Below are 13,659 nucleotides of genomic sequence, written 5' to 3'. Positions count from 1 at the left end.
TGGTTCTTGATTATTAGTGCAAATTCTTAACTAATGATGTTGAACAAGTTCAACGTGGTGATGGTCAGCATAACACTGTCACTCTTTCTAGCTACATTTATACAACTACTGTGCTTAGACCTTATGAATAGTAATACATTAGTGGTAATTTATTCTATCTGCTCATTTAAGTTTGAATTTAACTTTTGTGAATGTACATATATATAATCCACATAAAAATGATCGTGTTAATATTTGTGTACTAGGATTCATATGTATACATATGCGAATGACACCGACAAACAAGCAAGCAAAACTGATGGCTAACTATTGACATATACCATCAAGAAAAAAGAGGAAACCTTCATATTGGGAAAGAGCATATTTGACATGAGAAAGAGTCATCAAATTATATGAGTGTGAAACACAGACTTCACATTGAGTACGGGAATTCACTCAACAATTGTTTATTCTTTCCAGACAAATAAAAACACAAGTCTTGCTTACTTCAGGGTGTGAATGGTGTGAGGTCGACTTAATATATATATATATATATATAGTAAGTCCAGGTTGAGTGGGTTTGAAATTTTGATAGTACGATTAGATGTCTTGTATGGACATTGAACTTTTGCAGCTTGTAACTTTTTAAGCGTGCAAGGTTAAGCATAAATATAATACTGAATAATTGAATTTTAATCATGCATGCAGGGGCGGATCTACGTGGGAGTGAGGGGGTCACCCGAACCCCCTCAACCGAAAAATTAAATTATATATATAAGTTTAAATTTGAAATATAAGGATATAATGACTTTAATGAACCCCCTAAACACAATTGAAAGGCGCACCTCAATGGTCAAGGGAGTTCATTTCAGAGATAAGGTTGCGGGATCGATTCCCAGGTGCTACGGTTTTGGTATTTTTTTGAAAGTTTTTTCCCTTTCTCACTTCTTTTTCTATTTAATGAGTAATGGGCTTTGGCCTTTTTCACTCTGGCAATTAGGCTTGATTAACAAAAATTAATTAGCCCATTTAATCCATTTGTGTGTATTTATTATTTACTTGAAAGTTATTTATTTTATATTTTTTCAATTATAAATGTTGATCCTATTTTGTACAATTTCTTTACATAGTTGGAATGAAAAGTATTTCATTATATATAATCATTTTTTATGATCTCAGTACTAGTTTAAAGTCATAGTTAGATTTACATAGTTTTAAAATTAATTTTCAACCTCTTCCCAAAAGAAACGGCATAATATTATTTAAGAGGGCCCTACAAAGAAAAGCTGAGATTTTCATCGAACCTCCTGAACAAAAATCTTATATCCGCCACTGCATGCATGATCAAAAAATTCTAATGTTGGGTCTGTGCTGAAACAGGTCATGCACTTCTAATTTTTTTAATATTTATTCTCTTATACTCCCTCTGTCCCATTTCACTCGTTCCAATTTGATATTGCACGTTGATAACTAAAAACAATTAATAACGTAGCTACTTTACTATCGTACCCCTGTTAAATGATGTTTACATTTTAATTTGAAGAAAAATCAATTAATACTAAGGGTAAAAAAGGAAAGAAATGTTTTATCTTGATTAATGAAAAATGACAAGTAAAATGACAAATTAAATCAGTAAATTTGGGACGGAAGAAATATTATATAAGAGGAAATGAAGAATCTAAAGCAGGAACTTGTCTGGCACAACTGAGGGCAATTTCATAATTTTAAACCGAAATAAATTATTCAACTTCTTCCACGTATATTGCCTTACTCTCATCTTTATCTCTCTTTGATAACTCTCGCCTATTTTTCTTCATGATCATTCATTTTTCTGCTTCTCCGCGTTCTTCAATTGACGAAGTAATAGTTTTTTCAATGTCTCATGATTTTTCATCAATTAGTTTTTTTCATCTTTAATTCATGTTATTTTTTATATAATTCCATTTTTTCTTGATTGTCTTTGATTTTTGTTAATAAGATGTAGTTGGTTTCTTCTTAGGTTTTATTAAATTCTTGAAATTGATCTTAAAGATTGAGTCTTTCTTGTGTAATCCAAAAGAAATTTCTGGATGTTTTCTTTCCATACTTGAGAAGTTGAGCTTAAAGATTTAGTCTTTCATGTTTAAACCAAAAGAAATTTCATGGGTTTTTCCATTCTTGAATATTGAGCTTAAAGATTTAATCTTTCTTGTTAACCAAAAGAAATTTCTGGGTGTTTTTCTATTCTTGATTATTGAGCTTAAATCTTTATTGTAAACCAAAAAGGAATTTCTAGGTGTTTACATATTCTTAAAGTTGAGTTTGAAGATTGGATCTTTCTTGTAAACCAAAAAAGAATTTGTGGGTTTTTTCCATTCTTGAAGTTGAGCTTAAATATTTGTGGGTGTTTGTTTCATTCCTTTATTTTGGTTTAAGAAAGTTCACAGGTTTCAATATTATAGGATGCGTACAAGAAATGGAATAGAAAAGAAGAAGTGTTGTCACCTATCCAAGATACTATAACGCATATTGTGTCCCCATATTTTTTAGGTTCAATAATTTGTGTTTAATTCTGCAGTGGTACGCACTGAAAAACTTCTCAAGAATGACATTTAGCATGAGAAGCATCGCAATGATGATAACTCAATTATCTACTGAAGTAGTATATTTTCTATACTATTTTTTGAAAAGACACATATTGGCCTTTTATTCCTATCTGTCTTTCTCTTTGATTAAGAATTTGTTTTGTCATATACTGCTTGCAATTTCAGAACTCTTTCTTCCTGCAGTTGTAAGGCCTATTCTGGACTCTTTTGAATCATCTAAGCAAATGTCAGCATTCTCTCTAAGCAACGTATGTAACTGTCATTGTATTATGTTCTTTATGGTTTATGCAATTGTATTTTTTCCTCTTTTTAGTCATTTATCCCATCATATTTAGATATGTTTATTGGTTTTCCTGATCTTGCTTACACATAGAGGTTGTCTTCTTTTGGAGCAGGGGCAGGAATCAAACTAGGTCCACCGACCTCAGCCAACCAAGCTAAGGCTCGAGGCAGCTCATCTACATCCAGCTAGCCAGCCAAGCCAAGCCTTGGGGGCCTGGGCAAGCTGGAGCTAAAGTAGGCTCATTTGCATCCAATACAGGTACATAACCCCAATTTCTCACACTTTGTCCGTTGTTAGATAGCGCTGTTTCCATTTTATAAATGGCATTAGCACCATTACCACTTGAAGCCATGACTGCCACTACAATACAAAACAATAAGTAACGTGTTCCAAAGTAACACTCCGATTAAATCATCCTAAATAAATTTAAGTAAAATACGAACCCGTGGTGCAATTCTATGAAATCAGAAACCAAACAAGAATAATTTAATTAGCAATTTCTGTAAAATGTGTAACGTGTTCCAAACACGCACTCCGATCAAAGTGCTGTTGACATTCTTGTGGATGCTAAACGGGATTTTTCCAATGTATTCCATTTTACTTTTCTTTTCCATTAGATGACATGCTTTGACTCAACTGATGCCATATGGTGGGATTTCATTACACTTTGACAATTATAGCACATTTCGATGGAATGTAAACATCTGCAAGTAAATAGTTGTTTTGTTTTGATTTTCTCAATCTTAACTTGATTTAAGAGGAAGAAAATATAACCCACCTTCAAATTACGACTTCTGTTTCTATTTGGTTTAAGTGAATCAGCAGGGTCTTACACTAACCGACCACCGATTATGTGAATTTAATTCAAAAAGAAGTCTAGGTGATTTGAGAAGATATAATATTAAGCCTTTACATAAATCTTAGCAGAAGCCTCTCTGTATGGTCTGAGAAATATGGATTCCAGAATTAGTTTAAAAGGGAAATCAGACCTTGTTGATTCACTGAATAGAGGTTATTTGGGCCGAAGGATGTTACGATATATATGTCTATATGGACTTATTCGAGAATCAAGTTTAAAAAGGTATATATGTCGCATGTTGGGACTAAAAAGTCATCCAAAGAGGCCTAAAAAGGTTTAAAAGAATGTGTCTTTCTATTTTTAAGCACCTTTTTGATTCTAACTTTCCACACGACATGTTTGAGTCCACAAGATTAAATGAAATTTTGGTATAACTCCTGACTCTAACTTTCCACGTGACAAATTAATCACAAGATTAAAAGATATTTTGGTACATTTTATGTATCTTTAGTTTAGGACAAGAAGATTCTATTCAATTACTTTGTTAAACTCTGTTCAAGTCAAAAGAAGACAAACAAATTGAAATAAAGAGAGAAATTTCTTCCTTGTGTAAATTCTCTATCGCATATCTTCTTTGTAGATGATATGCACAACATTGGGAAGGTTCAGTCATGATTTTCATATAAGCTTTACTTGACTCTTCAATATACAATTTTTAAGTATGACATCTTTATCGTACCTTTCTCATTTTGGGCAAGGTTGGTGGGCAACAGGAGTAGTTTTAAAATTCATCTGCTTTGCTATATTAAATATATTATTTTTCTATAGTAGCTCATCTCTACTTAATTTAGAGCATAACTTCATAATTAATTGTAGTACTAGGGCTTGATTTTCAAAATTTAGCATTTTAATCCTTTCCTTTGTATTACAATAAATGAGAATGAAATGCACATTTATGGTCATTTTTTGGTGCAGATTGATATATTTGTGAAGTATTTTCCTGGGGCGACACATGCCTGGTCCATGAGGTACAATGATGATGATAAATTGGCTATAAAATCTGTTGAAGAGTCTCATCAATACATGTTTGGATGGCTTGAAAAACATCTCAGGTAAAATTTACTCACTGTAATGATATATTTCCTTTACATATGTTTGATAATAAAGGTTAGGAGTGTTTTCTTTCCAACAAATGATTCCTTTTGCATCTTATAGGAATATAACTTTGTTTCTTTCAGTTGACAATGAAATGATTGAATACTTGAGAAATCAATATCGTTCGCATCTTTCTATCTCATCATACTCTGCTCTAGTGACGTTCGGCGCATTAACAAATATCACATGTTGATCAATACCGTTCTCGGCCAGGAAAAGATACAGGTCGCGTGCATGTCTTATCAGAACGTGGTTTTAGAATTGCGGAGCAGGGACAGGAATCAAACTAGGTCCACCGACCTTAGCCAACCAAGCTAAGGCTCGAGGCAGCTCATCCACATCCAGCTAGCCAACCAAGCCAAGCCTTGGGGGCCTGGGCAAGCTGGAGCTAAAGTAGGTTCATTTGCATCCAATCCAGGTACATAACCCCAATTTCTCACACTCTGTCGGTTGTTAGATATCGTTGTTTCCATTTTATAAATGGCATTAGCACCATTACCACTTGAAGCCATGACTGTCACTACAATACAAAACAATAAGTAACGTGTTCCAAAGTAACACTCCGATTAAATCATCCTAGATAAATTTAAGTAAAATACGAACCCGTGGTGCAATTCTATGAAATCAGAAACCAAACAACAATAATTTAATTAGCAATTTCTGTAAAATGTGTAACATGTTCCGAACACGCACTCCGATCAAAGTGCAGTTATATATTGTAACAAATAGAGAAATCAGGAACCAAAACAATCTATATTAATAATAATAGCAAGTTTTATAAAACACAAAGGAGTAACGTGTTCCGAACTAACACTCCAACTAAATCATAAACATGAAATCAGGATTCAAAATAGTAATAATTAGATTCGCTAGTTCTACAACAAAAATTCACATTTAAATTGAAAAAGGTTTAACACCGTTCTATCAAAACTTTCGAACTAGAACTAACATTCTAAGTGATTCATCGTGCAATTCTACATTCATTTACACCGTTCTATCAAAACTTTCGACTAAAAAAGTAACTATTCCGAACTAACATTCTACATTCTAACAAAGATAAAATCAAGATTCAAAATAGTAACACTTCAATTCGATAGTTCTGTAAAACTAAATTCACATCCATTCCAAACTAACATGCCGATTGAATCATCGTGCAATTTTCAATCAAAACTTTCGAACTACAAAAAGTAACTTACTCAGAACTAACATTCTGATTGAATCATCGTGCAATTCTACATTCTACATAAAATCGAGATTCAAAATAGTAATAATTCGATTCACTAGTTCTGTAAGACACAAATTCACATCCGTTTCGAACTAACATTCCGATTGAATCATCGTGTATAAATCAAAATTCAAAAAAGTAATAATTCATTTCGCTAGGTCTGTAAAATGCAAGTTCATAGAGAAAATGACTTACGCATGTGGTAAAAATTATCCCAGCCTTGATTCTTTCGGAAGGACTGTCATCTAAAACTAGTATGTGTTGCACAAAACTTCCTCACAAAATTCATTGGAATTACCAGAAAAGAAGGAGACATTTCCTCTTTATCTTTTTTTTCGAGAAAACAGAAATTTGAATTTGATTGTGAGCACATAGGTTGATTTCAGTCTCATTATATAGATGGATCAATATAGGTCAATTGGGCTGGTCACAGATCAATGGGTTAATTATGAGCAAATCACAAAATATATACTATTTAAGAGGGGCAAATCACAAAAAATATACTATTTAAGAGCGGCAATCACAAAAAATATACTATTTAAGAGGAGCAAATCACAAAATATATACTCCCTCCATTTCATAATAAATGAGCGGCAAATCACAAAAAATATACTATTTAAGAGGAGCAAATCACAAAATATATATTTCCTCCATTTCATAATAAATGAATTGTTGAATTTTAGCACACAGATTAAGAAAAAAGCATTAAAGACATAAATTTAACACAACTTTCCAGTTTTATTCCTAAAAAGAAAAAACTGACCTTGTAATACCTTTTCAAAAGTTAATTGGTTGTCCAATCATAAGGGTAAATTTGGAAAAAAATTCAATGATTTACTTATTTTGAAACATCAATAAATACCCAATAATTCACTTATTCCGAAATAGAGAGAGTACTATTTAATAGTCAATATTACAAAATCTACCAATAGTTTTCACTTTTACAAATATAGCAATGGAAAACTAACAAAACTTATCAAATAACATTAAAGAAGGTACAAAAACACACATGGTAAACAATAAAATTTTACCACCAATTAAATTAGGAACGTAAGTTTGTTGATAACTCTTAGGGGAAAGGGAAAATAATTTCGAAGTTGGATTCTGAAAAGTGAAAACAACTTTTTGTTGTTTTCACTATTTTCCACTTTCAATTTCAACTTTCGTTATTATTACATATAACCTCAATTTAAATTTTTACACAAAACCCTCTTATAACTAAAACCAACCACCAAGAAAAAGATAAAAACAAATGCGTAAGTACAATTTTATCCTTTCACTTGGACGTCTTCCAAATTGAATACTATCTAACTTCAAGACATTCAATAAAGATACCATCGTATAATTACTTCTTAAAGTGTATTAAGTACTTTTTAATTGAATGACTTGAAGAGAGAACTCATCGTGCAATTGGAAAGAAGATAAAAGGGGTGGTAATTATAGTGTTTTATTGTAAGACCCCATAAGATCCTAGTCCATTTCAGTTTTATATGGCATGTTACAGGGGTCCAAGACTTAGAAAAATTTCACTAAGTGTTAAGACTTAGTCATTTTCAAAGCCTCTCAAACTTTGATGATTTTAATTCTGACCTTCCCGACCTTAAAATGTCAATTTTTAAGTTTATTCATGATCGGGGTGATTGATAGCAAGTCTCGGGTAAGTTTCAAATTTTTCGAACAAGGTTTGAGGCTTGTTTGGGTGTTCAAACCAGAGAGTCAGCACGATATAGTCACAGCGCCGTTTATCGCATTGGTGGGTGCAACGCGGCGCGACGCCTAACGCATTGATTGAGCAATATGGCACGGCGCTTACCGCGTCACTGGTCACATTCAGTTTAATAAGTTACAGAAATGTGGGGGAATTTGTGTCATTTTCCCCTTACTCTACCTCACCTATAACACGAGATTAAAGTTTCAAAAGGGCAAAATCACTCATATTTTCACAAAATCTCTTAAGAACAAAACCTTACTTTCTTCAAATCCAAGTTTAAGCTTCAAGAAATCACCAATTCCTCACACAAATTCAGAAATAAAGGTATGCTTGATGTTCATTCATAGGTCCTTTTCACCCACGGCGTCCAAGAACCTGCTTTCAAGTTTAAAATCATGATCTTTACATGTATTCATGAATTATATCTATGAACTTTCATAAATTTCGATTTTTATATCACGTTCGATGATATTTGCATGTTGAATCCTTAACTCATGATTTTCATAGGGCAGGTATGCTAATATCAAATGATTTAACAATTTCCCATGCTTTAACTCATGACCCACATGTGTTTGATGAAATGCCTAAGAGTTGAATTTTTAAAAAATGACTACTTGTTATGCTTTTGAGGCTTTAGTATGTTTCTACTGTTGATGCCATCGAGTCTTGGGGGTTATGAATACCCGAAAACTTAACAGTTTACTTAGTCTCAGTATTTTCAAAATGATTTCGGATATATTAGAGTACTGTTTTATCCCTTTCGAATTTCTATTGGCAAGAAAATGGTTTTGACATTCTTAAAACTATTTCAAAAGATTTAAGAAAATTTTGAAATAATTTAAAGAAAATTCACAGAGTCGCCACTTGATTTTTATAGAAAAAAAATCAAGAAAAAGGAGTTTCAAAGGTTCAAAAATAGAAATAAACCTTTAAAACTAGAGATAATGGGTAAGGGTTCAATTAACGCCCTAAGATGGTTTTTAAGGCACTTAGAAGAGTCTGTTTAGAACGGTTTGCCTAAAAAGAACCAACCTGGTTAACTAAAAGTGGCTAATTTTTACAAAGACTTGATTTTATTAAAAAAAAAAGTATTAAAATTATTTAAAATATTCAAAAAGGTTTCATTTATACAACAATAAACATTCTTGTTGAATTATACTAAGACAATTTTTCAGACTTGAGTGGAAGGTGAATTTTGCTTTTGTAAAAAGAAGAAGAAATTGAAATTATTTTCTTATTACTATAGAAAAGTCGATTATGTGATAGATAATACCTTTTTATAAAAAATATTAAGAGAATATTAAGTTAAAAATACTTCGCTAATTTTCAAAAAGTTGATTTTCGAAACAAATTAGTTTCTTAGATTTGGAGATTAGTTTCTTAGGTTCGGAGAAAATTACTTTAATTCAAATAAACGATCAATCATAAGAACGAAACAAATGTCATCTAAAAATGAAATATTCATTTTTAAAAGACTTTTTATAAGGAGAAAACGGAAGAAACCATTTTAATCTGTTTTTTCAGATAAGACAAAGTAGGTGAAGAAATTATGAATTAAGTAAAGGAAACTAAGATAAAATAACATGACAACATCTTAGGGAATTTACCGAGATTAATTAATTTACAAATGTTAGTTAGCACAAATAAACAATACAAGCTACAAAAATAATACAAGAATTGAAATTGGGCCGTTAATTGGCCCATCAACAAAGCTGCCCATTTTTTGGGCTTTGAATTATGGACTTTGGGTCCATTTTCTGAAATGTATACAATATGTATATCAACATTTTAAGGCTCAACATTTTTGTATATATCATTGCATATACATTGTATATCAGCATCGAAGAATTCTTATTTCCCTTCCACTTTCCATCATAAATGGTGTTATAATGTTCATATACTATTTTCCAAGAATACGTGTTGTATATCAGCATATACCGGCTTGTATACTTGTGCTATGTCATGTTTATCAGCCCAATTTCGGACTTTAATGAGGATCGAATCGACGACGTTCGAATGCAAGGATGTGGGGAGTCCCATTGAACTCACTCCCTAATTTTATTCTTTCAAGTTTTATGATGTTGATTTTAGGTGATCATACAAATTTTACGTCCAGCAGTTTACGAAAAAATAGACAGATTGTAATCTTAAAAGATGGGTACACGAATGGAAGGTATTCAAAAATAACAGTAGAGAATGCAAATTTGCAGCCAATCCATTATACCAACAAGAATTTGTTATATTTTAAAAAATATCAAATACTATTGGTTTTAATTTAATAGAATGACAATGAGGAGACAACAGCGAACTTGAAAACTCAAGCCAAGAACTTGCAATAACGATTATTATTAAACAGAACATGATTGGAGAAAAAAGAAAAACTCCTATTCTAAGACTATTTGAGTGCACTTCTGACTCATAGTATTTGAGAATGATTAAGACGTTACAAAATCAAGTGGTACTTACCACCCACTACAAACAATTACCAACACCAGTTTAAGCTCCAACAATAACACTTCAGACATGTTCATGAACATTTTGGGCATATACACGAACACTTTAGGCAAACAAACAGACACCTAAAGAATAATTGTTCATATTTTATAACAACTCGTGTTCCCAAATTGTATAAACATCGTCATGGATGCGCCGATTTCACAACAAACAAACACAAAAAAAATCATTACTCCGACCTCTAAAATCATATTTCAATCTTATTCCCGAAAAACACCATCCAAATAATCAAAATCCCACGGAGATTCAACCTGTTCCAGCCACATCAAAATTCATAACAATGAAAAAATTCACCACTAAAAAATTATAGTGCAAAAAAACGAAAATGGAGCCCTTACTGATTTTTGGGCAGCGGATCGGGGCTACGAGTCTGTCACAATGATTTTTCACCACTAAAACATGGCTTGAACTTGCTGATGTTGAATTGGAATTTAGACGAACACAACGAATTTTGACGAATTTCATCGAAAACTTTTTGGTTACATGAGATTAGAGGAATGCTCCCCCAAAATCCCCAATTTTCCCCAATAAAGTTCTCCCCTTTTCTCTCTACATAACTAGTATTTATAGAGGATTTTGGAATTATTTTGGGGGAAAATCGAAGGGGTAAGAACAGAAAACAAGTTAGAAAATTTGAATTTCAAATTTGGGGATGAGGAATTGTACAAATGTTGTTGATATTTTTTTTGCCGTTGTTGTATTGTTTTGCATTAAAATTATGGCTGGGTAGTTGAATTGTTCATTTGTTGAAGCTGTTGCATGTGTTTGTTGTTGGATAAGAGGGATTAAGTGTATAAGGGTGTGGGCTTGGCTACAGGTGTTGGCTGAGTGGGCTGGGGGAATTTTATTTTATTTCTTTTAGGCTGGTGGTTATATGTTATAAAGAAAATAAAAGATAGAATTGGGTTGGTGATTTTAGGCATGCAGAAATGGCCTCAAAAACGTGAAAGTGGCTGTTTTTTGAGTTAAAAAAAGGGTTCTTGGGGTTATTAAAAAAAAGGAGGGCCCCTTACACCCGCAACTAAGAGCTACATGGACATAATTTCCAAAGCTCTAGGCGTGTTGTTTGTTGATTTGCAAAAAAGAAGAAGACTACCTCTGGTGCGAGTTTAGAACTGCCCCAGAGGTGAAACTGAAACCAAACATCCCAAAATACCCACATGTCTTCTGCTAGGGGTGCGGTTTGATGGTGGAAGTCTTCCTTCAGCTCACGTCCGAAGAGCTTGATATTCCTCTTCAGACTATGTCCCAGTTCGCTGCTAGGAAAAAGTCTCACGTTGTGCTGCATCCTTTTTGGAGTCGTCCGGACCTGTGGATATTATTTGAGAATTTCATTCTTTTGAATGCTCTCGACAAAAACTCAAACAAATGATTAGTCGTAAACGTAGCATTACACAAGCGTAAATTAGTGTGAACCTATTTGAACATGCTATACTGAGATAATTGAACCAATTTGCACAACCATTTTGATCGGAGTGACGGTCCTACACATCTCATTGCAAGGCCAACGACCTATCTTGAATGTAAGTGTTGTTTTATCCATTTCGAATTTCATTTAGCGAGAAAATGATTTTGACTTCTTTAAAACTATTTCAAAAAATTTAAGAATATTTTGAAATAATTTTAAGAAAATACACAGAGTCACCACTTCATTTTTATAGAAATAATCAAGAAAAAAACTTAAAAGAGTCTCAAAGGTTCAAAAATAGAAATCAACATTTAAAACTAGAGATAACGGGTAAGGGTTCAATTAACGCTCTAAGAAGATTTTTAAGGCACTTAGGAGCGTCCGTTTAAAACGGTTTACCAAAAATAACTAACTTGACTAACTAAAAGTGGCTAATTTTCGTAAAGACTTGATTTTATAGAAAATATTAAAATTATTTGTTAAACATTGAAAAATGACATTTATTTATTCAAAGGAGAAAACAATTTATTTGAATCAAATTAAATTGCAATTTTTTGAATTTAAGAGGAAAATGATTTGCTTTCGTGGAGAAAGAAAAGATTATGAAATTATTTTTTTATTATTAATAATTATAGAAAAAGTCGATTATGTAGAGATAAAATATTAAGAGAGTATTTAATTAAAAGTGGTTTGTTAATTTTTTAGGAAAAGTTGGTGTTTCAAAATAAATTAGTTTCTTAGAGTTTGGAATTTCTTTAATCTAAAACAAACCATTAATTATATGAACAAAACAAACTAAATACTTAATCTTTAAAAGACTTGTTTTAAGAAAAAATAATTGAAGAAACCATTTTAACACGTTTCAGAGGATATGAATTAGGTGAAAGGAATTATGAATTATAAAGTAGGTATCTTTAGTTTAGGACAAGAAGGTTCTATTCAATTTACTTTATTAAACTCTGTTCAAGTCAAAAGAAGACAAACAAATTGAAACAAAGAAAGAAATTTCTTCCTTGTGTGAATTCTCAACTGCATCTCTTCTTTGTAGCTGATATGCACAACATTGGGAATGTTCAGGCATGATTTTCATATAGGTTTTGCCCGCCTCTTCAACATACAATTTTTAAGTATGACATCTTTATCGTGCCTTTGTCATTTTGGGCAAGGTTGGTGGGCAGCAGGAGTAGTTTTAAATTTATCTGCTTTACTATTTTAAATATATTATTTTTTTTATAGTAGCTCCTCTCTACTTAATTTAGAGAATAACTTCACAATTCAAAGTAGTACCAGGGCTTGGCTTTCATAATTTAGCATTTAAATCCTTTCCTTGTATTACATCAAACGAGAATGAAATGCACGTTTATTGTTATTTTTTTGTGCAGATTGATATTTTTGTGAAGATTTTTCCTAGGGAGACGCATGACTGGTCCGTGAGGTATAACGATGATGATAAATTTGCTGTAAAATTTGCTGAAGAGTCTCATCAAGACATGTTCGGATGGCTTGAAAAACATCTCAAGTAAAATTTACTTACTGTGATGACATGTTTCCTTTACATATGTTTGATAATAAAGGTTAGGAGTGTTTTCTTTCCAACAAATGATTCCTTCTGCATCTTATAGGAATTTAACTTTGTTTCTTTCAGTTGTCAATGAAATGATTGAATACTTGAGAAATCAAACTGACATAATGAGACAAATTGGTGAAAATTAAAATTGAGAAGAAGTAGAACAAACATGCTGTAAAAAAGAAAACGTAATGTGTAATGCCCCGAAAATGAGTCTCGGGATGCAACACGATGCTCCAAACTATAAGCAGTCCCAAGATAACCCTGAAAGCCTGTTACTAATTCTGATAACTCAGATAAGGTAATATAAGCATGTGGTATGAGAAAATACTAAATTACTATCTGAACTGAACTGATTTTATCTGCAGATAATGTCTGAAAATACTTAACTAAGAAAATCTGAAGAACTAACACTGAAAATCTGAAATGTATC

At 32.2% G+C, this 13,659-nt stretch overlaps 1 long non-coding RNA gene across 2 annotated transcripts; it reads left to right on the top strand.

The window, feature by feature from the left end:
- The first annotated feature begins 1,878 nt into the window (after positions 1-1,878).
- On the top strand, positions 1,879-13,335 carry LOC107851886. Of its 2 annotated transcripts, none has more exons than XR_001669219.2 (6): positions 1,879-2,620; positions 2,748-2,812; positions 2,960-3,105; positions 4,622-4,758; positions 5,015-5,219; positions 13,042-13,259. It is a non-coding gene; the product is annotated as an uncharacterized LOC107851886 (long non-coding RNA). The 2 variants fall into 2 exon arrangements; XR_001669220.2 differs by having other exon boundaries at positions 1,942-2,620; positions 4,885-5,219; positions 13,042-13,335.
- Positions 13,336-13,659: the final 324 nt, after the last annotated feature.

This window comes from Capsicum annuum, chromosome 12 (genome assembly GCF_002878395.1).
Source record: "Capsicum annuum cultivar UCD-10X-F1 chromosome 12, UCD10Xv1.1, whole genome shotgun sequence".
Classification (NCBI taxonomy): Eukaryota; Viridiplantae; Streptophyta; class Magnoliopsida; order Solanales; family Solanaceae; genus Capsicum; species Capsicum annuum.
The sequence above is the reverse complement of the archived record's forward strand: the minus strand, read 5'-3'. Positions and strand labels throughout refer to the sequence as shown.